At 41.8% G+C, this 21,222-nt stretch overlaps 1 pseudogene; it reads left to right on the forward strand.

Moving 5' to 3' along the window:
- The first annotated feature begins 11,136 nt into the window (after window positions 1-11,136).
- LOC134484202 (presenilin-associated rhomboid-like protein, mitochondrial) lies at window positions 11,137-20,181 on the forward strand (annotated as a pseudogene).
- Window positions 20,182-21,222: the final 1,041 nt, after the last annotated feature.

Raw genomic sequence — 21,222 nt, forward strand, 5'->3', positions numbered from 1 at the left:
ATTTCAAATTTTCCCCTTGCGGGGTTTTCTGTCCTTAAGTTTTTTTTTTTTTTGGTTCTTTTTTTCGGAGCTGAGGACCGAACCCAGGGCCTTGCGCTTCCTAGGTAAGCGCTCTACCACTGAGCTAAATCCCCAGCCCCCGGGGTTTTCTGTCCTTAACCACCCTATACCCTCCCTCGTCCCCCTTCCTCTCCCCTTCCCCATAAGGGTGTTTCCCTCCCTTCCAGACAGCTTACGACTCCTCCGATGTTCCCCTGCACTGGGGGTCCAACCTTCGCAGGACCAAGAGCTTCCCCTTCCACTGGTGACCCAACAAGTCTATTCTGTGCTACATATGCATTTGGAGCCTTGGGTCAGTCTGTGTATAGTCTTTGGGTAGTGGTTTAGTCCCTGGTAGCTCTGGTTGGTTGGCATTGTTGTTCTTATGGGGTTGCAAGCCCCTTTAGCGCTTTCAATCCTTTCTCTAATTCCTCCCACGGGTATCTCTCTTCTCAGTTCAATGGTTTGCTGCTAGCATTCACCTCTGTATTTGACATGTTCTGGTTGTGTCTCTCAAGAGACATCCCTCTCCGGTTCCTGTCGGCCTGCACTTCTTTGCTTCATCCATCTTAACTAGTTTTGGTGGCTGTATATATATGGGCCACATGTGGGGTCGGGTGTGAATGGCCATTCCTTCAATCTCTGCTATAAACTTTGCCTCCACCTCCCCTCCTATGAATATTTTTGTTCCCCCTTTTAAGAAGGAGTCAATCATCCGCACTTTGGTCATCCTTCTTTCTGATTTTCATGTGGTGTGTGGATTGTATTTTGGGTAATTTGAGCTTTTGGGCTAAAATCCACGTATCAGCGACTTCATACCATGTGTGCTTTTCTGTGATTGGATTACCTCAATCAGGATGATACTTTCTTTTTTTTTTTTTTTTTTTTTTGGAGCTGGGGACCGAACCCAGGGCCTTGCGCTTCCTAGGTAAGCGCTCTACCACTGAGCTAAATCCCCAGCCCCAGGATGATACTTTCTACTTCTATCATTTGCCTATATATTTCATGAAGTCACTGTTTTTGATAGCTGAGTAGTACTCCATTGTGTAGATGTAACACATTTTCTGTATTCATTCCTCTGTTGAAGGGCATCTGGGTTCTTTCCAGCTTCTGGCTATTATAAATAAGTCTGCTATGAACATAATGGAGCATGTGTTTTTGTTGTATGTTGGAGAATCTTTTTGGTATGTGCCCCAGAGAGTTATAGCTGGGCCCTCAAGTACTTTCATGTCCAATTTTCTGAGGAACCTCCAGACTGATTTCCAGAGTGGTTGAACCAGTTTGCAATCCCACCAACAATGGAGGAATGTTCCTTTTTCTCCACATTCTTGCCAGCATCTGCTGTTACCTGAGTTTTTGATCTTAGCTATTCTGACTGATGTGAGGTGGATCTCAGGGTTATTTTGATTTGCAATTCCCTGATGACTAAGGATTTTAAACATTTCTTTAGGTGCTTCTCAGCCATTTGATATTCGTAAACTGAGAATTCTTTGTTTAGCTCTCTACCCCACTTTTTTTTTTAATCCCAATATTTTTTTTTATTAACTTGGGTATTTCTTATATACATTTCGAATGTTATTCCCTTTCCCGGTTTCCGGGCAAACATTCCCCTCCCCCCTCCCCTTCCTTATGGGTGTTCCCCTCCCAACCCTCCCCCCATTGCCGCCCTCCCCCCATAGACTAGTTCACTGGGGGTTCAGTCTTAGCAGGACCCAGGGCTTCCCCTTCCACTGGTGCTCTTACTAGGATATTCATTGCTACATATGGGGTCAGAGTCCAGGGTCAGTCCATGTACAGTCTTTAGGTAGTGGCTTAGTCCCTGGAAGCTCTGGTTGCTTGGCATTGTTGTACTTTTGGGGTCTCGAGCCCCTTCAAGCTCTTCCAGTTCTTTCTCTGATTCCTTCAACAGGGGACCTATTCTCAGTTCAGTGTCTACCCCACTTTTTTAACATGAAAATTATTTCTTTATTTTTTGTCTGCTATATATATATTTTATTAACTTGAGTATTTCTTTTTTCTTCTTCTTCTTTTTTCTTTTTTTCAGGGCTGGGGACCGAACCCAGGGCCTTGTGCTTGCTAGGCAAGCGCTGTACCACTGAACTAAATCCCTAACTCCAACTTGAGTATTTCTCATATACATTTCGAGTGTTATTCCCTTTCCCGATTTCCGGGCAAACATCCCCCTAATCCCTCCCCCCCTTCCTTATGGGTGTTCCCCTCCCCAACCTCCCCCCACTGCCACCTCACCCCAACAGTCTAGTTCACTGGGGGTTCAGTCTTAGCAGGACCCAGGGCTTCCCGTTCCACTGGTGCTCTTACTAGGATATTCATTGCTACCTATGAGGTCAGGGTCCTGGGTCAGTCCATGTATAGTCTTTAGGCAGTGGCTTAGTCCCTGGAAGCTCTGGTTGCTTGGCATTGTTTGTACATATGGGGTCACGAGCCCCTTCAAGCTCTTCCAGTCCCCCCCGACTCCTTCAATGGGGGTCCTATTCTCAGTTCAGTGGTTTGGTGCTGGCATTCGCCTCTGTATTTGCTGTATTCTGGTTGTTTCTCTCAGGAGCGATCTACATCCGGCTTCTGTCGGCCTGCACTTCTTTGCTTCTATCTTGTCTTATTGGATGGCTGTATATGTGTAGGCCACATGTGGAGCAGGCTCTGAATGGGTGTTCCTTCTGTGTCTGTTTTAATCTTTGCCTGTCTATTCCCTGCCAAGGGTATTCTTGTTCCCCCTTTTAAAGAAGGAGTGAAGCATTCACATTTTGATCATCCGTCTTGAGTTTCATTTGTTCTAGGCATCTAGGGTAATTCAAGCAGTTGGGCTAATAGCCACTTATCAATGAGTGCATACCATGTATGTCTTTCTGTGATTGGGTTAGCTCACTCAGGATGATATTTTCCAGTTCCAACCATTTGCCTATGAATTTCATAAAGTCATTGTTTTTGATAGCTGAGTAATATTCCATTGTGTAGATGTACCATATTTTCTGTATCCATTCCTCTGTTGAAGGGCATCTGGGTTCTTTCCAGCTTCTGGCTATTATAAATAAGGCTGCGATGAACATAGTGGAGCACGTGTCTTTTTTATATGTTGGGGCATCTTTTGGGTATATGCCCAAGAGAGGTATAGCGGGATCCTCAGGCAGTTCAATGTCCAATGTTCTGAGGAACCTCCAGACTGATTTCCAGAATGGTTTTTACCAGTCTGCAATCCCACCAACAATGGAGGAGTGTTCCTCTTTCTCCGCACCCTCGCCAGCATCTGCTGTCACCTGAGTTTTTGGTCTTAGCCATTCTCACTGGTGTGAGGTGAAATCTCAGGGTTGTATTGATTTGCATTTCCCTTATGACTAAAGATGTTGAACATTTCTTTAGGTGTTTCTCATCCATTCGGCATTCCTCAGCTGTGAATTCTCTGTTTAGCTCTGAACCCCATTTTTTTATTATTAACTTGAGTATTTCTTATATACATTTCGTCCGCGGAGAGGATACAGAACTGCAGTGTCTAGGGTAAGCTCTGAGAGATATGTTTGGTCTTGACCTCTTTCACTTCTCTCCCCCATTAGAAGATGCGGTGGAGGCTTTTGTTATCGTTTTATCAGCCTTCATTCTTTCTCTTTTGGTTTTTGATTTTGCGGCTGCTGCTAGGCACCATCAGAGGTCGTGCCTAGAAGATGAGAAATGCCACCCAACAGTAATAGCAGGACAGCGAGTGCTAGGGGAGTTACAAGACAGCATGTCAAAAACAGAGCGGGATAAAAGATTAAAGAGTTCAAAGAGAAAAGAAAAGGTACAAGTAAGAAAACAGACCCTCCCAAAGACTTTAGATCTGAGGGAGTGAGAGATAGGGGAAAGAACGCCCCGGGAGAGAAACAGAGAAAGGAGAAGAAAGCTCTGAAAAGGAGAAGCCTTTATCCGGTAAAGGAGTTAGAGGCTTTAGAGCTTGGTAGTTCAGAAACAGACGAGCTTAGCTTCTCTGAAGAAGAGGATTTAGAAGATGAGACAGCTTGCTATGAAGAAGAAAGATATGGGCCTAGGTGGAGAGCCACTGTGAAGAGACCGAAAGTTATGGATCCTTTGTGGTCAAGGCTGATAATTTTGTTTAAACTTCACAGAGTCATACTGATCAGATTTGTTAGAGGTAGACCGCCTGAAAAACTTATTCAGGAGAATCAAACAAAAAGATTCACTTCCATACCATTTGTGAATGTCAGTCATGCTGCTTAGATACCCCATAATATATCTCAGTATCTTACAGGAATTTGGCTTCAACACGTTGATGGACTAGCCCAGGAACTGAGACAATCCATCGTCCATATCAACTCCACTCGAGTGTATGGTCACCGTGGAAGTGGTGGGAAAGGGGAAATCCTACCTCTCTGCTGACTCCTATTCGAATGTGGGTCCCTTTAGTGGAACACCATCTAGTTTTTCCCCTTTGTCTATTGTCTGTCCTTGGTGCACCAAGCTGTCCATGTCTGTCAGTTTATGTCTGTGGTTTTTGTTTCTTGTTGCTTAAATGTTTTATGTTTCATGTTCAAAAGAGAAAATGGTAAAAACTTTATCTGCCAGTCGTTCACACCTTGATTTGGTTTTAACTCGTTTCAAAAAAGGAACAAATGAATAAAAAACAGTTTCAGTCAGTCCTTGGAGCACTGTACCTGTAGCCAGGTGTCTAGGTCAGCTGGAGAAGCTGCCCAGGGGTGAGCGTCTACATGAGCTGATTATTAGACTCAACAGGTGACAAGGTGCTTCTCTTAAAATCATAGCTAAAAAGGTAAAAATGGTGCTTGGTCCAAATATTAAAGATATGTGTAGCCACTTCAATTTTGTTTCTCATTGGTTTTAAATGTATAAATATGCTCTACATGCCTTGGTTATGGACTATTGGCTTTTAAGTTATTGGATATGGTTAAAAAGGTATAATATTGGTAATAGAAAGTTGACATAAAGCTGGTAATTTGGATGAAGTCATTCTAGATAACATGTGACATGGGCCAACCTAGGGAAACAGGTCTAAATTGAGATAATATTTTTATGGAATTATTACTCTAGAAACCAGGCTTCTAAAAGAATTTAGGACAATGTCTCTGTTGAGGTATTGGAGACTGCACCATCGTGCGTTCATATGTAGGAACTGGCAGTCAAACTTTGTAGCATGAAGGATAGACTTGTTGTTTTGGAGACTAGATTTTGGAGACTAGGTTGTTGGAGGTTGAGTTTTGCTTTCCAAAGTTGTGGTTTGCCCTGAAGTTACTGTATTTTGATGCTAATTCCACTGCCCCAAGAACAACTGCCTAGTCACATACTCAGAACTCAGGTGACTTTCTAAAGTTGTGTTGTGCTCTGGTGGTACAAGGAGAGCTTAAGGATTGTGATTAAAGATTGCCAGTGTTACATTGACTAACTCAAACTTATTTGTAATTGAGAAAAATCAAACAGGTAGAGATTGTTACAGGATTTACGAAGGATTGATGAGGTTTTAGAACTTGTGAGAGCAGTACAGCCAGTTTGCTTACTCCAACTGCCATTTCAAGATAGATTTAGAGGATTGTTTTTATGCAATTTATTTACATCCTGGCGATTGTGAGTTTTCATTTTGTGAGCTTGCTTATAATTTTAGAGAGTCCATGAAGTGATATCATTAAAATTTTTTTACAAAAGAATGGCTAACAGCCTTATATTAGGTAATTTTGTTGCTTCTTCAATGTAAGAAGTTAGAACTTAAATCTTTCAGTGTATATGGAAATTTTTACTACAAACCTTTGCTCTCAAAATGAGCTTTAATATTTGGGGAGTAGCTGTTACACTACTCCAGAAAAGAATATTTAAAACTAATTTTAAGCTTCTAAGGATATGTTAGTTGGCTAAGTACCTCACCTTACCAGAGGTCTTAACTTTGTTATCCTCATTGGAGATAAAGCTTCAGTTGTGTTAATACAGAATTGTAGGCTAGAGTCATGAAAGTATTTTAAAAAGAAACCTGGTAAAACATATCTTATTCCAAACAACAGTTAAATTGGTTATTACAAAATACTGATATTTGGTCTATCACTTATACAAATTTTTCAGGCAAAGTTGATAATTTTACTCTTTACATGCTGTTGTATTTACTGTAAATTTGTACATACAACCCATAGGAAATGAGCTTAGTGTATTTTTTGGTGGTTCATCTAATTAAAAGGCTACATGTATGATTGGATCACTTGTTTATTCTCTTGAGTTTGTGCTGCTGCAGCACAGATTATTAAATTCCGTGCTTTAGTCACTGTTTTTAAATCAAGCTTTCAATTTACATACTGATAGCCAATGTATAGCTTGTGGTTTACAATTGGTGTCAATTACTTAATGCTTTACTAGAGGCAAGTTTTCTACATGAAATCAGTGAGTGATCATTTCAGTGTGAATTGCCTGACAACTCACTGTCCTTTCAGTGCTCTGGCTCAGACAACTAAACAAAACCATAGACCCAGCTCTTTGAAAATGGTAATGGAGTTGATATGAAAAGAGGAAGACTCCATTTGCTTACTTTCAATTCCCAGCCTCACCCTGCTACCTCAGGGATTTCTAGTACAACTGAATCTGGACAATATTTACAGGATTTGGCATTTCTAATTAATGCTTATGTTTAGGTAAATAAAGTTTGTGAGGAGCTAGAGAGATGGCTTAGTGGTTAAGAACACTAAATACTGTTACTTTATAGGACATTAAGAACTCAAACTGGATTGCCTAGACTCCTTAACAAGGGAGGACAATGATACCAGACAGATTATAGGCTTTACATAGGAACAATTAGTCAAAAAAATCTCATTCTTTCTAATATTTTGATAATTAAAAAGGGGGAGTTATCCCTGTATGCTAAATAATGCTCCTTTTATTTCAATTTTAAAATTTGGATGCCAAGGAACTCTGAGTGTTTATGGCACCCTACAACTAGACATACTTCTGCCTAGGTGAAATAGAAAGATTCACATATTGGCATGATCCTGTTCAGATATTTTATATGGGGAAGAGGGAATCTTTGTGTTTTTTTCTACAGGATGCTACAAGAGTATGCCAGCTGCCAGAGGTGGCTGGTGAGACTTGCTGATCCTGGTTGCATGAAGATTCAGCTCTCGTGGTTCGGGTCCCTAGAGTCATTCCTCTGCCCTGAGAGGAAGATGGAAGATCCCCCCTCATCTTTTGTCATCACAGAGATTTTGGCGTTGCTACAGTCAGTGTTACCGCTGCGTGTGTCCCGTCCCACTGTGGCCTACGCTTAGACCCTCTGTGCACTGCTGCTTTCCAGAGAAGACTGGACTCCAGCTGTTACTCCTGTCCCCCTCATTCCCCTGGCGACTCTTGCTGCCTTGATTGGTGTTGTTAGTTTGCAGTCTGTAGCTTCACAGGAATGCCACTTGTGTGAAGCTGCTGTGGACTGGGGAACTCTGCCCTGGTTGTGCAGATCTCAGACATGGTTCCCTTGCCTGCTGGTTGTTCCAGAGAAGAATGGCTGATCCTAAACTGTCCTGGGAAAGAACTCGTTATCTTCACTGCTATTGTAGCAGCCATTACCGCTGCAGCCATTGTGTCTGCAGTGTCTGGAGTTACCCTACCCCCATTCTATTGTTAGGCAAGCACAGTGGGTGAACTTTCTGGAGTAGTTGCTACCAATTGGGAATTCTAAATTTTGTTATAGGAGCGGCTTGACTACGGCCCTTGGTGGTAGCAGCTGAGGAGAACCAGATGAGGTGCCCACTACTTATCGGGAGTGGCTCTGTTTGGTGCAGCCCTATGCTGTGGATTAGTGTTCATGCTATGGTTGGTTTGCAAACTCAGATCTCAACAGAAACATGACAATGTCGTTGTCACTCAGGCACTTGTGGCCATTGAACAAGGGGCCTCCCCTAGAATTGGTTAATTAGTCGGCATCTGAGTTCTCTGCTCTTGCACCCCATGGAATTGTGGATCCATTACTCTGGGATGAGAGAGACTCAATGATTCTTGGATCAGCCCTTCTACATCGCTGAGGTTTCCTCATTGGACGCGATAGGGTGATCATGATTTCCCCACTAACTCATTTTCTGGCTGGCCTCTTTTGTAGAGTTCGCCCTAGGTCGTTTAGCAGTTACTGTCACACAGCACTGCGGTATCCAGAGACGGGCAACTTTCCTCATGCACAGACCAATCTAAGACACGGGGCCCAGTGGCGATAGGGTTGCCCTACGACGGATAAGGCTGTGACATGGAGGAACGACCTAAGACAGGAGCCACAGCGGACGGACGTAACTGCAGGGACCTAGACCAGCCTCATACTAGTAAAACAATAAGGGGGAGATGTGGAGAGCCGCAATAACATTCGCCTCCACAAGATGGCGCTGGCTTCCACTGCGCCCCACGTGGAAAGCCGGGATAGCATTTGCCATTACAAGATGGCTTCCTCCTCGCCAGCCTGACTTCCTTTCAGGAAGTTAACTGTGTGCGCATGTGCAAGAGTGTCTTCTTGCCAGGCCTTTGCCCACTCTGGGGCGAGCCTATGAGATCATGGGTAAGCGACCAATCAGGTGTGGATGCGCCGCACTAGGGTGTATATAAGCTGCGCCATGGTGGCGCCCCGAGTCCCGCTCTTTAAGATATAATAAACGCTTTGCTGCAGAAGGATTCGTGTGTCTGAGCATGCGTTCTTGCTGGTGGGACGATAGCGCAGGACAATAGATAGATGACTAAATGAATAAATAAATGAATGGATGGATTAATCAATCAATCAGTAAATGCAGTAACTACTCTAAGAGTTAATATTTGGATGGGAATGAAAGTTGGCGGTAGAGACACAACTTGGCAGACATTTGGAAGGTGTGGGGTCTGATATACCCCACACAAACAGAAGTCAATTAAAAAACCAACTGCAAAAGATGAGTGCTGCACTATATACTACTTCAAAACAAACGGCCAATAAAGTAGATTTCCTGTGTCTGGGGGAAATTTCTCAGTGTCAGAGCATAGGATTTGCAAGAGTTAGACCCTAGTTCATTCTCAAGACTCAAAAATTAGTACAGTGATATTCACAGCCCAGTAGAAGATTTTCTGCAACTATGGGCATGAAATACGAACTTACAAACACAGGGACAGAACTGAACCCAAGTGACCATATATATGGATCATATTAAAATGTATGTGTGGTAACTCGTACAATGGTGCCTGGCACTGCACTCATGGCCTACAATGGATCCCCAGGACCCACATGACCTAAGCAGAGGAACACTCCTGCAAGTTGTCCTCTGGCATTGACATGTTAAGCAAACATATACATATATGTAAATAATATAAATAGATATACCTTATTAGAAACAAGACAATCTTATTACCTATTGAAATAGAATATAAAACTAATCCTTTACGAGACATATACCTTATTTAAAGACATACAAATAATATCATGAACACTTAAATACAAGCACGTATGCCTAAGTTTAAGTAAAAATCAGGGGGGAGTTATGACATTATATAATGAAAGAAATGTAGAAACAATGGTACTTGATGTGAAAACACATTGTGTACCTACAGAAGTGAGAGAGTGTGCTATATTGTCAAGATAAACAAGTACCTAAGCATGCTGGGATAAGCACCAAATCCCAGCATTGGGAATCAGATGGAGGAGAGTCAGGACTTCAATATCTTCGTTGGTTATATAGTGAGGTCCTGCAAGTGTGGAGTACACGACACCAACCATCTCAAAGAAGCAAAAGACACAAATATCAAAGGAACACACCGAGTCCAGACACATTCTCACAAATACATGGGCGGCTGATTTCTTTAATGGTAGCCCCTAGCCTTGAGCCTCAAGTGCACCTCCCCTTATCTTTCCATGTCTCAGCAGTCCAGGAGACCCTGACATGCCTTGTCTCTGCCTGCCAGGCAGACTTTATCCCTCTTTTGTTCCCTCTGCTTCAGAGAGGTGGCAAATGGCTCCAGACACTGTATAGACCAGACTGCTACACATGTAGGCTCGTCTCGTCGCAGTGTCCTAGGTTTGGGGGTTAAGACCTCTGCTGTGGTGCCTGTTTCCTCGGACAGCAGATGCTCAGGAAACATAATGGAAAGTACAATCAGCACATCTGAGAGTAGGACTTACTGGAGTGTCATCGTGGTTTGGCTGGTAAAGGATTTGTTGCTCTGGAGAAAGGAGAGAATCATCTCCCAAGGATTGTTCTCTGATATCCACACATGGCTGGTTTGCTAATGTCCTTAGTGTCCTATGTTTCTGTAACTGATAACTCTAGCTCTTTCTTTAAGACTTAAATTACACTTATTTATGAATGTATGTGGCCAGTAAAGAACAAAGTTTCCCATTATGTTTCCCCGGAACTTTCTCAAACAAAGCCTCTTGAAATGGCAGAAGGAATCGCGGCTCACCTTCTGAGAATTGGTTTTGAAAATGAAGTGTTCCTGACGTGCTCTAGTTTTAAATGTTTGTTTCCTGCCTAATGGCTCCATTAGGAAAGTTGTGGAAACGTAAACAGAACTGTAGGAGAAAGTATTTCCCTTCAGATTCTTCTGAGGGACTATATTATCCTACAGGGCTCTGAGATTCCTGTAGGCATGTGAGAACGCCTCTCCTCTGACAGACGTTCCCGCTCATATGTTGTACTGTAGTTGTGTGTGTGTGTGTGTGTGTGTGTTTGTGTGTGTGTACATACATATATACATACATAGATACTCGGGTCAGGAATAGTTGCATCTGTCTTCCCTCCCTCAGAGAAATTCAAGTGCTCACCTCTAGGAACACATAAGCTTGGCTACAGAGAATGCTCCTATCACTACATCACCTAAGTAGACATTTTAACGGAGTCCACAAAGACGTTGGTTTCCATGGCAACCACAACGCTCCAGTTCTCTGTTCAGTAACTAGGAACGTTCCGCCCAATCCTCCCTTCTTTTCTCTCCAAGCAGAACTCATTGACCCTTGCTATCTGTCACCTGAGAAAGCCACCCACTAGGGAAACTGCCACCAGCTTGAAAGCAGAGCTTCACTCAAGCTCAGAACAAAACAATCCTGGAGGCACATCCACGCTGTACTCACCAGACTATTAAAACCTCAGGGAAATAACTGGATTATTGATGACCATTGTCCTTATGGTCCTAGATGAACGCTTTAACCAGTAATTACCTATGCATATAGGCTCTCCCAGCAAAAAATTAAAGCCTGGATATCTTGTGAAGAAACAAAACCAGAACACAAAAAGGACCCCCGAGATGCTGGGAGTCGAACCCAGGCCCACTAGAACGCAAGGCAGTCGCTCTACCACTGAGCTACATCCTCAGGGGTAACAGTCCTTCCATCACACTCCATATAAACCTAGGAGACTGAAGCAACATGGCTACAGCTACAGGGAGTTGCAACACTTTTACAACATGCCGGGATCTGCATCTCTTCACTGCCTGCAATTAATAATTTCAAATCAAGTGCTGCTATGGGATTTCTTTTATGAAAAAAGAAAATATACTCAACAAAAACAAAGTAATAGTATTAAGAACAAGAAGTCTTGTTTCTTAAAACAAATTAGAAAAACGTTTATAGAAAAATGAAAACAGGTACAAAAAGGTTAGGCCAATGCAAGGAACGCTCTCCAGCTTCAGACCTGCTCACTTCAAACTTACCAATTACTATAAAAATCCACCCCCTCACTCTATCCCCCACTGACACGAAGAAATGAGTTTTGGGCTTTTCCCTGTTTCTGGTTATTCCCCATAGTTATATAATGGCTTAGTACTGGCTTTGTGAAGTCTTTATTTTTCTGGACTCAGGGTATACTGGCTCGCTTAAGGATCTCTTGCCTACTTTTGCTCTGACTGCCTCCCTCTGTGTGATCCTTTGTGGTCCATACTGCGTGTCAGTCACAGGACCTTGTATGTTCTACACAAATATTCTAAAACTGAGCTACATTTCCAGCTTCCCTGTGTAACTTTTACACCAGAGAGAACACGATTCCCCCTCCTGGTCACCGACATACGTATGACTCTTTTATGTACCTTATCTATGTCTCAATTTACACATAAAAAGGCAATGTTCATTCCCTCGACGTGAAATGGTTCCTCATTGAGAATGTATGTGTTCTACACACAACCCTTTATCGGTGTATAAACTTGTATGCAAGCACTTTATTTGACCTAATACTAGGTGTTAGAGTTGGTAACTTTTAAAATCTACACCTGATCGGATAAGTAGAGATATTAATATGATTATGCCTTTCAACACAAATATTTAAGTAATGTTTTGATATCTAGGCAAGCTTCAAATTTAACTCAGATTTACAGTACAGCTGAACAGTACCTGTGTTTTATTTTCTGTATAAAATAAAACTCAACCTTTTAAAAATAAAAGAAATCATAATTCTTCAAAACATGGCAGACCCACAATGAATTGTCAGTATCATGTCAAATTAATAATAATGAGTGACTGCAGGGTATGTCAATCGGGCATAAGTTGGGAAGATGGCATTGAGAGTTTGGGTAGAGTGAGGCTAGGAATGTGGTCATGAATGGGTGCCTCCAGTGGGCTTCGGTTACTGACATGTCTGAGACTCAGACTCTGTGGCTCCCTGACACGGGTTGAAGTTATTTCTTCAGCAAGCAAATGTGAGTTTGGAAAAGCACCGAGGAAGGATGAACCTTGAAGATCAAACACAGGGACAAGGGGGGAAACATAGAAGAAAGTGTCCTGATCCTGTCCCTGAAACAGACTTTTCTCCTACACAGTATCCTCCCTTATTTCTCTCAAAGCAGAAGTCATTCTTCCTTGACGTCGTTCACCCGATAAGCATACCCACTAGGAAACTGCCAGCAGCATGAAGGCAGAAGCTGTGAGGAAACATAATCCCAGAGCGATGACCACGCTGTACTCCCCAGACTAAGAGGTCTCCATGGGAACGTCTTCAAGGTTAGAGTGGAATATTGTTGTCACGGTTATAGATGAGCACTTTGACCATATGCCCCAGACTACGGAGGTCTTTACCGACACGTCTTCTAGATCCTGTCTAGAAACTGATCGTGAAGAGAAAAAAAAAAACAAAAGGCTTGGAGAGGCCGGGAATAGAACCTGAGACAACATACGTGTAAGGTATGCGCTCTACCACTGAGCTACAACTCAAAGCCTCACTCCAGACCTCTTTCCAGCCTATATGAAGTGACAGAGACTCAAGCTACTTTTTATGGTGCCTGAAGATATTTATATCACATATTTGCATATCATTATCGACAATTTTTATGTCATCACTTCTATGGGAAAAGAATCGATTTCCAATGCAAACAAAACAAGATCAAGAACCACAACAAATTTTGTGCTCTGCAAAACATGGCAGACCTACATCACTTGAGACTATTGTGCTAAATTCATTAGAATGTGCTTCTGAAGGATTAGGAACATCAGGCAATATTGAAGCAGGGATTGGGTAGATGGCATTCTGAGGTTGGGTACAGCGAGTCTACGGTTGCCTTTAGTCTTCTGGGCCTCCCTTCTATGGAGCCTACCAGGAACTCTCTCAGACCCAGGCTCTGCGCCTGCCCAAATCCGGGTATAAATTTTATCTTAGGCAACATTGTACATTTACAAATGTTCTGAGGAAGGAAGAACCTTGAAGATCAAACGCAGGGTCAAGTGAAGAAGCATACCAGAGAAGTACCTTGATCCAGCCTCTGAAGGAAACAGGAAACAGTTTTTTTTTTATCATTAGGTCTAGCTTATATCAACTCGACAGAAGGCTTTAATTCCACTCTAGAGGTCACAGGCTGTGCATTTGAATCAGCTATATTTAGCTATTTGAATCACTGAAATCCAGGGTACAGAGTAATGTTGATGACATAAAAGTTAATGGGTGGACAGCATACGCCCACAAAAGAAAGTAGACATCAGAAAGGAGATCCACAAGTGGTGTAATAGCCTAGGTGGTGGCCAGAAGCGGGTGACAGGCATCCTAATCACCACATCTCTCTCATTCTGCTTATGGACACCCTGCATTCCCTGCATCTGACCATGCACATATTCTGTACACACAACCCAGCCTCAGAAGTCCTTTGGTCTCCAAGTTTCTGTCCACAATTTCTCCTTATTCCTCACGGCACAAATATGTCTGTTTTGTGCAGCTTCTCATCCAGCATCGAGAACATTCTGGGTCAAGAACAAGTTGTACCCATGTTCATGTCTTCCGTTGTTATTTTCAATTTTGTCAGTTATGTGTGTAAAGTTGCCACATTAAAATCAGGACCTTTCCTTGGTGCTTGGGAGCAGTCATGGCAATTCTTGCTGCAATCTGCACCACGATTCCAGACCGGAGGCTCCTTATCATCTTCCTCGGCGATTTTGCCTTCATGGCAGGCAATGCCTTAAAAGTAATCATTGTCTTGGAACCAGCAGTGATGTTCCTGAGCTGGATAATTTTTTATACGATATATTTCTTTATTTACATTTCAAATTATCCCCTTGCCCGGTGTTCTGTCCTTAAACACCCTCTGCCCTCCCTTGTCACCCTTCCCCTTCCTCTTCCCCATAAGGGTGTTTCCCTCCCTTCCAGCCAGCTTACCACTCCTCCGATGTTCCCCTGCACTGGGGGTCCAACCTTCGCAGGACCAAGGGCTTCCCCTTCCACTGGTGACCCAACAAGTCTATTCTGTGCAACATATGCATTTGGAGCCTTGGGTCAGTCTGTGTATAGTCTTTGGGTAGTGGTTTAGTCCCTGGTAGCTCTGGTTTGTTGGCATTGTTGTTCTTATGGGGTTGCAAGCCCCTTTAGCTCTTTCAATCCTTTCTCTGCTTCCTCCCACGGGTATCTCTCTTCTCAGTTCAATGGTTTGCTGCTAGCATTCACCTCTGTATTTGACATGTTCTGGTTGTGTCTCTCAAGAGACATCTCTCTCCGGTTCCTGTCGGCCTGCACTTCTTTGGTTCATCCACCTTAACTAGTTTTGGTGACTGTATGTATATGGGCCACATGTGGGGCAGGGTGTGAATGGCCATTTCTTCGATCTCTGCTATAAACTTTACCTCCACCTCCCCTCCTATGAATATTTTTGTTCCCCCTTTTAAGAAGAAGTGAATCATCTGCACTTTGGTCATATTTCTTCTTGAGCTTCATGTGGTGTGTGGATTGTATTTTGGGTAATTTGAGTTTTGGGCTAAAATCCACTTATCAGTGACTTCATAACATGTGTGCTTTTCTGTGATTGGATTACCTCACTCAGGATGATACTGTCTAGTTCCATCATTTGCCTATGCATTTCATGAAGTCATTGTTTTTGATAGCTGAGTAGTACTCCATTGTGTAGATGTAACACATTTTCTGTATCCATTCCTCTGTTGAAGGACATCTGGGTTCTTTCCAGCTTCTGGCTTTTATAAATACGTCTGCTATGAACATAGTGGAGCATATGTCTTTGTTGTATGTTGGAGCATCTTTTGGGTATATGCCCCGGAGATTTATATCTGGGCCCTCCAGTACTTTAATGTCCAATTTTCTGAGGAACCTCCAGACTGATTTCCAGAGTGGTTGTACCAGTTTGCAATCCCACCAACAATGGAGGAGTGTTCCTTTTTCTCCACATTCTTGCCAGCATCTGCTGTCACCTGAGTTTTTGATCTTAGCCATTCTAATTGGAGTGAGGTGGATCTCAGGGTTATTTTGATTTGCATTTCCCTGATGACTAACGATTTTAAACATTTCTTTAGGTGCTTCTCAGCCATTTGACATTTGTAAACTGAGAATTCTTTGTTTAGCTTTGTACCCCATTTTTATTATGGTTATTTGGCTCTTTGGAGTGTAACTTCTTCAATTCTTTATATGTTATGCATATTAACCCTCTATCGGATGTAGGATTGGTAAAGATCTTTTCCCAATCTGTTGGTTGCCATTTTGTCCTAACCACAGTGTCCTTTGCCTTACAGAAGCTTTGCAGTTTTATGAGATCCCATTTGTCGATTCTTGATCTTAGAGCATATGCCATTGGTGTTTTGTTCAGGAAATTTGCTTCTATGAAGTTATGATAGAATTCTGCACTAAACCCATCTACTCCTGGGGTCTCTTTGGTTGGGAGACTTTTAGTAACTTCTTCTATTTCTTGAGGTGTTATGGAAATGGTTATGTGGTTTGTCTAATCTGGATTTAACTTTGGAACCTGGTATCTATCTAGATAATCGTCCATTTCCTCCAGATTTTCTAGTTTTGTTGAGTATAAGCTTTTGCAGTAGGATCTGATGATTTTTTAAAAATTTTTCTCAGATTTAGTTGTTACGTCTTTCTTTTCATTTCTTATTTTGGTAATTTGGATACTCTCTCTGTTCCCTCTGGTTAGTTTGGCTAACGATTATTCTATCTTGTTCTTTTTGTTTCTACATGGTTGATTTCAGCCCTGAGTTTGATTATTTCTTGCCCTCCTCTACTCTTGGGTGTATTTGCTTTTTTTGTTCTAGAGATTTTGGGTGTGCTGTCAAACCACTATTGTATACTCTCCCGTTTCTTTCTGGAGGCACTCAGGGCCATGAATTTTCCTCTTTCCACTACTTTCCTTGTGTCCCATATATTTTGGCATGTTGTACCTTCATTTTAATTAAAGTTTAAATCTTGAGTTTCTTTGTTTCTTTCTTGATCAAGTTATCATTGAGTAGACATGAGAGAAATCTGTGGAGGCGCCATCCACACCAGCTCCAGACCATAACAAGAGTCACGTGGAATCAGTCCTGACAGCATGTTACCAGAGCGATTGGGACATGATAGGTAAGTCAGTTCCTTCTCTCTTCCCTTCCTTCTGTGGAGCTGTGGTGCCATGGGATGAAGCATCTTGGGATATCAGACACATTACTGTTCGGTATTTCCTATGTGAGACAGTGACTTTATCACACAGATAAAGGATGGATATGCTGTAAAGGATCAATGTGAATCAACTTATATAGGGATGTGTGGCAGGATGTGTGGCACACACACACACACACACACACACACTTGATAGAGGATGTTCGTGTATATATCTTCTATACACACTGACTGTGTAGATTGTGGTCACTTCCATGGAGCAAATTAATTGCATGGAAACGTGGGCTTACCCCTAGGAGCTCTGTGTGTGCATGCATGTGTGCGTTCATATTTAGACTCATACAAGCTTCTGTCGTTCCCTCATGTGTATTCTTTATATTCAGCTCAGACCAGGATTGGGTTCCAATCTCAGATTCCCAGCCTGTGTTCTCCCCCTCCATCTGGCCAGACTCGCACAGATGCAGTTCCCATTACAGCCACGGGGTGGAAGGAAATCTATATTCTTAAATATTCATGACAAGTCTGATGTTTTACAGAGTAGCAAATATCCCCCAGTGAATGGACTTCTCCTGCCTTTGTGAGTTTAACAGGTGTCCTAGTAAAGTTCCCTTTATGAATGATCGCAAAGCTAGTGCTCAACAACTCATTTCACCTCTGCTTAGTGTAAATGTGCAGGTCAAAATGTATATACAGGGGTGATTTGTATAGAATATAGTATTCATGCTTGGATTTTGTTCTGTCACTTTTAGTTGCTTTTTGAAACATTCCAACTCCTCTCCAGAAGGCTATGGTAGGGCTACCCTTATCCCTCCCTGTCAGACAACATCATTCTCTGTCCATCATTTGCATTGTGCTGTATTATGCTCCCCTGTGGCTCTGCAGAGCAACCGTGTGTGTATGTGTGTGTGTGTGTGTGTGTGTGTGTGTGTGTGTGAACTGTTTTACAATTATTCTTTCACGGCAAAACTAGAATCATTCTGTTCAGGAGAGTTTATACTTTGTTTTTATGTGTGTTCATCTGTGTGTGCATGTGCACATAGCCTTCTGAGAGTGTGTGTGTGTCTGCTTGTGATTGTGTGTGAGTGTGTGTGTGTGAGTACGTGTGTTTGTGTGTGTAATGTACCTGCATATTAATGGGGGGGAGAGAGAAAATGTGTGGGCACACATGTGCCAAAGTGCACAAATGAATTTTTGTAAATGTTTATTTGCACTGTGTGAGCCTGTGCATGTTTTCATGTGTGTGTGCGTGAGTGTGTGTGTGTGTATGTGTGTGTATTTGTGTGTGTTCATTGCATGTAGATGTTGACATTCAGGTGAAGGCCACAAGTATTCATTAGGAGACTTAATCTATTACTTTCTGATTTACTCATTTGAGGAAACATCTCTCACAAACCTGAAAAATGACTGGAAGACAAATGGTCCCACCCAGTCACCATCTCCAAGACATCTGCTTATAATTACATGTGTCTCTATAGCCAGCATTTTGATTTGAAATACGTTGTGGAACGGATAGTCCTAGAGTACAGGAATTGTTTAGGAAACTAGTTAGGTGCAGGCTTTCATGATCGTGAGCAAAGTGATGCTCATGTCAGGAACGTATATTTGGTATAGTATATGCGTCAGACACTGTCAATAGGGCCACACAATGGCCATTTTCTCAAGACCGTCCAGGTGTTATCAGTGTGCCCATTTAAACAATGGATTCATTTAGTTATCAAGTAATTATATGATAAAAGGGAGTTCCATATATCTCAGTAGATGCAGTAGCCAGGATCTACTTGTGTGCATCTATGTGATACCTATATTTATATATGTTTTCATAGGTTATATATATATATATATATATATATATATATATATATATATGAAATGTGTTCATCATATGCATTGCCTTGAAAGATGAAATCACACTCCTATATATTATTTTGAGATAGGGTCTTACTCTGTAGCCCTAAGTGCTCTAGAACTCATTATGCAGACTGACCTAAAACTTGCAACAGTTCAGTCTCTCTCTCCCAAGTCCTGGGATTGTGAGTTTCCTCAATCACACTTATCTTGAAATCACACTTGTAGGCAATGCCCTACTTCACTATTGTACCAAGTATGTGATTCTCAATTTCACGATTATTATTTAACACGATTTCGGAACTTTAGTATGTGTGCATTTGTATGCATTATTTTATGTGCAGTCCTCATTTTTACCACCTCATATCTCTGTATTAGGAACTAAGACTTTTTCTAGTAAAGACACTATGTTTACTAAGAAGGTAATACTTGAGACAGCAACACGGACCAGGCAGCAGTCATCCTTATGTCAAAGGCCTGGGTGTAATAACTAAAACCACAAGAGGGAAGTAGAGCTCTGACTCCCTCAAGTTGTCGTCTTTGTCCTCTGACCTCTAGCAATGTGCTCTGGCATATGCACACTCTGCCCATCTATAAATAGATAGATGACTAAATGAATAAATAAATGAATAGATGGATCAATCAATCAATCAGTAAATGCAGTACCTGCTCTAAGAGTTAATATTTGGATGGGAATGAAAGTTGGCGGTAGAGACACCACTTGGCAGACATTTGGAAGGTCTGGGGTCTGATATCCCCCACACAAAAAGAAGTCAATTAAAAAGCAACTGCAAATGATGAGTGTTGCACTATATACTACTTCAAAACAAATGGCCAATAAAGTAGATTTCCTGTGTCTGGGGGAAATTTCTCAGTGTCAGAGCGTAGGTTTTGCATGGGTTAGACCCTAGTTCATTCTCAAGACCCAAAAATTAGTACAGTGATATTCACAGCCCAGTAGAAGATTTTCTGTAACTATGGGTATGAATTATGAACTTACAAACACAGGGAGAGATCTGAACCCAAATGCCAATATATATGGATCATATTATAATGTATGTGGGGTACCTGGTACGATGGTGCCTGGCACTGCATCTGATGGCCTACAATGTATCCCCAGGACCCACATGATCTAAGCAGAGGAACACTCCTGAAAGTTGCCCTCTGGCATTGACATGTTAAGCAAACGTATACATATATGTAAAGAATATAAATAGATATAACTTATAAGAAACAAGACAATCTTATTACCTATTGAAATAGAATATAAAACTAATCCTTTACAAGACATATACCTTATTTAAAGGCATACAAATAATATCTTGAACACTTAAATACAAGCACGTGTACCTAAGTATAAGTAGAAATCAGGGGAGAGTTGTGACATTAATGTTATAGGGAAAACTAAAATCAAAGTGCAATAAAAGTGTTTGAGTAAACAGTAATGCAGGTCTAAATTCACTAGGAAATGTTAGCCATTCATGCCTACATTCGAATCGTGCAACAGAGCATCGACTGAAGCTAAAATACAAGAAAGATAAGAAAAAGATATGAGAAGTGATTAAAGATGGTGGGTGAAATTAACATGCTTCTCTGAATGCAAAAGCAAGTATGGGGAAATAATTAATTCAACAATGAAAAGACCTGCATAATGTAACCTCAAGGGCAATCCCATAAGAAGACATAGAGAACTCCATTGTGATACAAGGTAACAATTTCAATATGGACATGGAACATGAGTGATGACTGACTCCATGTGAGGCTAGTAGATCTTGGACACCAATGAGAATACAAATTAAGATTGTGGAGAATGTGAACATTGACGAAAACAGGCAGTTTATAGTCTGAGGCTAGAGTATTCCTACTATTGTTTTGAGACAAAGTCTCCTGTGCGGTTCTGACAGGCCTGGTTGAAGTCCTAGAGATGCAAGTGTTTCTGCCTCCCATCCGCTGAGGTCTTAATGGCCTGTGCCGCCATGCCTGGCATAATTGAGCTATTTGTGCTCACATGCACTGTATTAATACTTCTTCTGTTGCAGTGATAAAATGGTGCAGTGGACACAAACTAACAGGGAAGCAATTGTCTTGCACTCTGTTTGGTAGGAATAGACATTTTAAAGTAGGGAGGACAAGGAAGGAGGCCGGTGTGTGAGCAAGAGCAGGAACACGACTGAGCACATTTGCATCCACACTCAAGAAGCACAGAGAACACCAGTGCATTGAGGCTATAAATGCCAACACTCACCCAAGTGATGTACTTGCTCCAGCTAGGTACTCCCTGCTAAAAGTTCCTCTCCTCCAACAGAGCACCACCAAGCCACTATGGTTATGATTTCCATGACTTCAGCATTAAGATATAGATGCACTCTGTTTTCCCATGCAAATCCTACAACTTCTTAGAAGAAATTGGAAAGCAAATTAGCACGCTGATTAACCATTTTTATAGAAATAAAAAGGGCCCAAATTATATCATGAAGGAAATGTAGAAACAATGCTACTTGATGTGAAAACAGATTATGAACCTACAGTAGTGAGAGAGTGTGCTACATTGTCAAGATAA

The sequence above is a fragment of the Rattus norvegicus genome, chromosome X, assembly GCF_036323735.1.
Source record: "Rattus norvegicus strain BN/NHsdMcwi chromosome X, GRCr8, whole genome shotgun sequence".
NCBI lineage: Eukaryota > Metazoa > Chordata > Mammalia > Rodentia > Muridae > Rattus > Rattus norvegicus.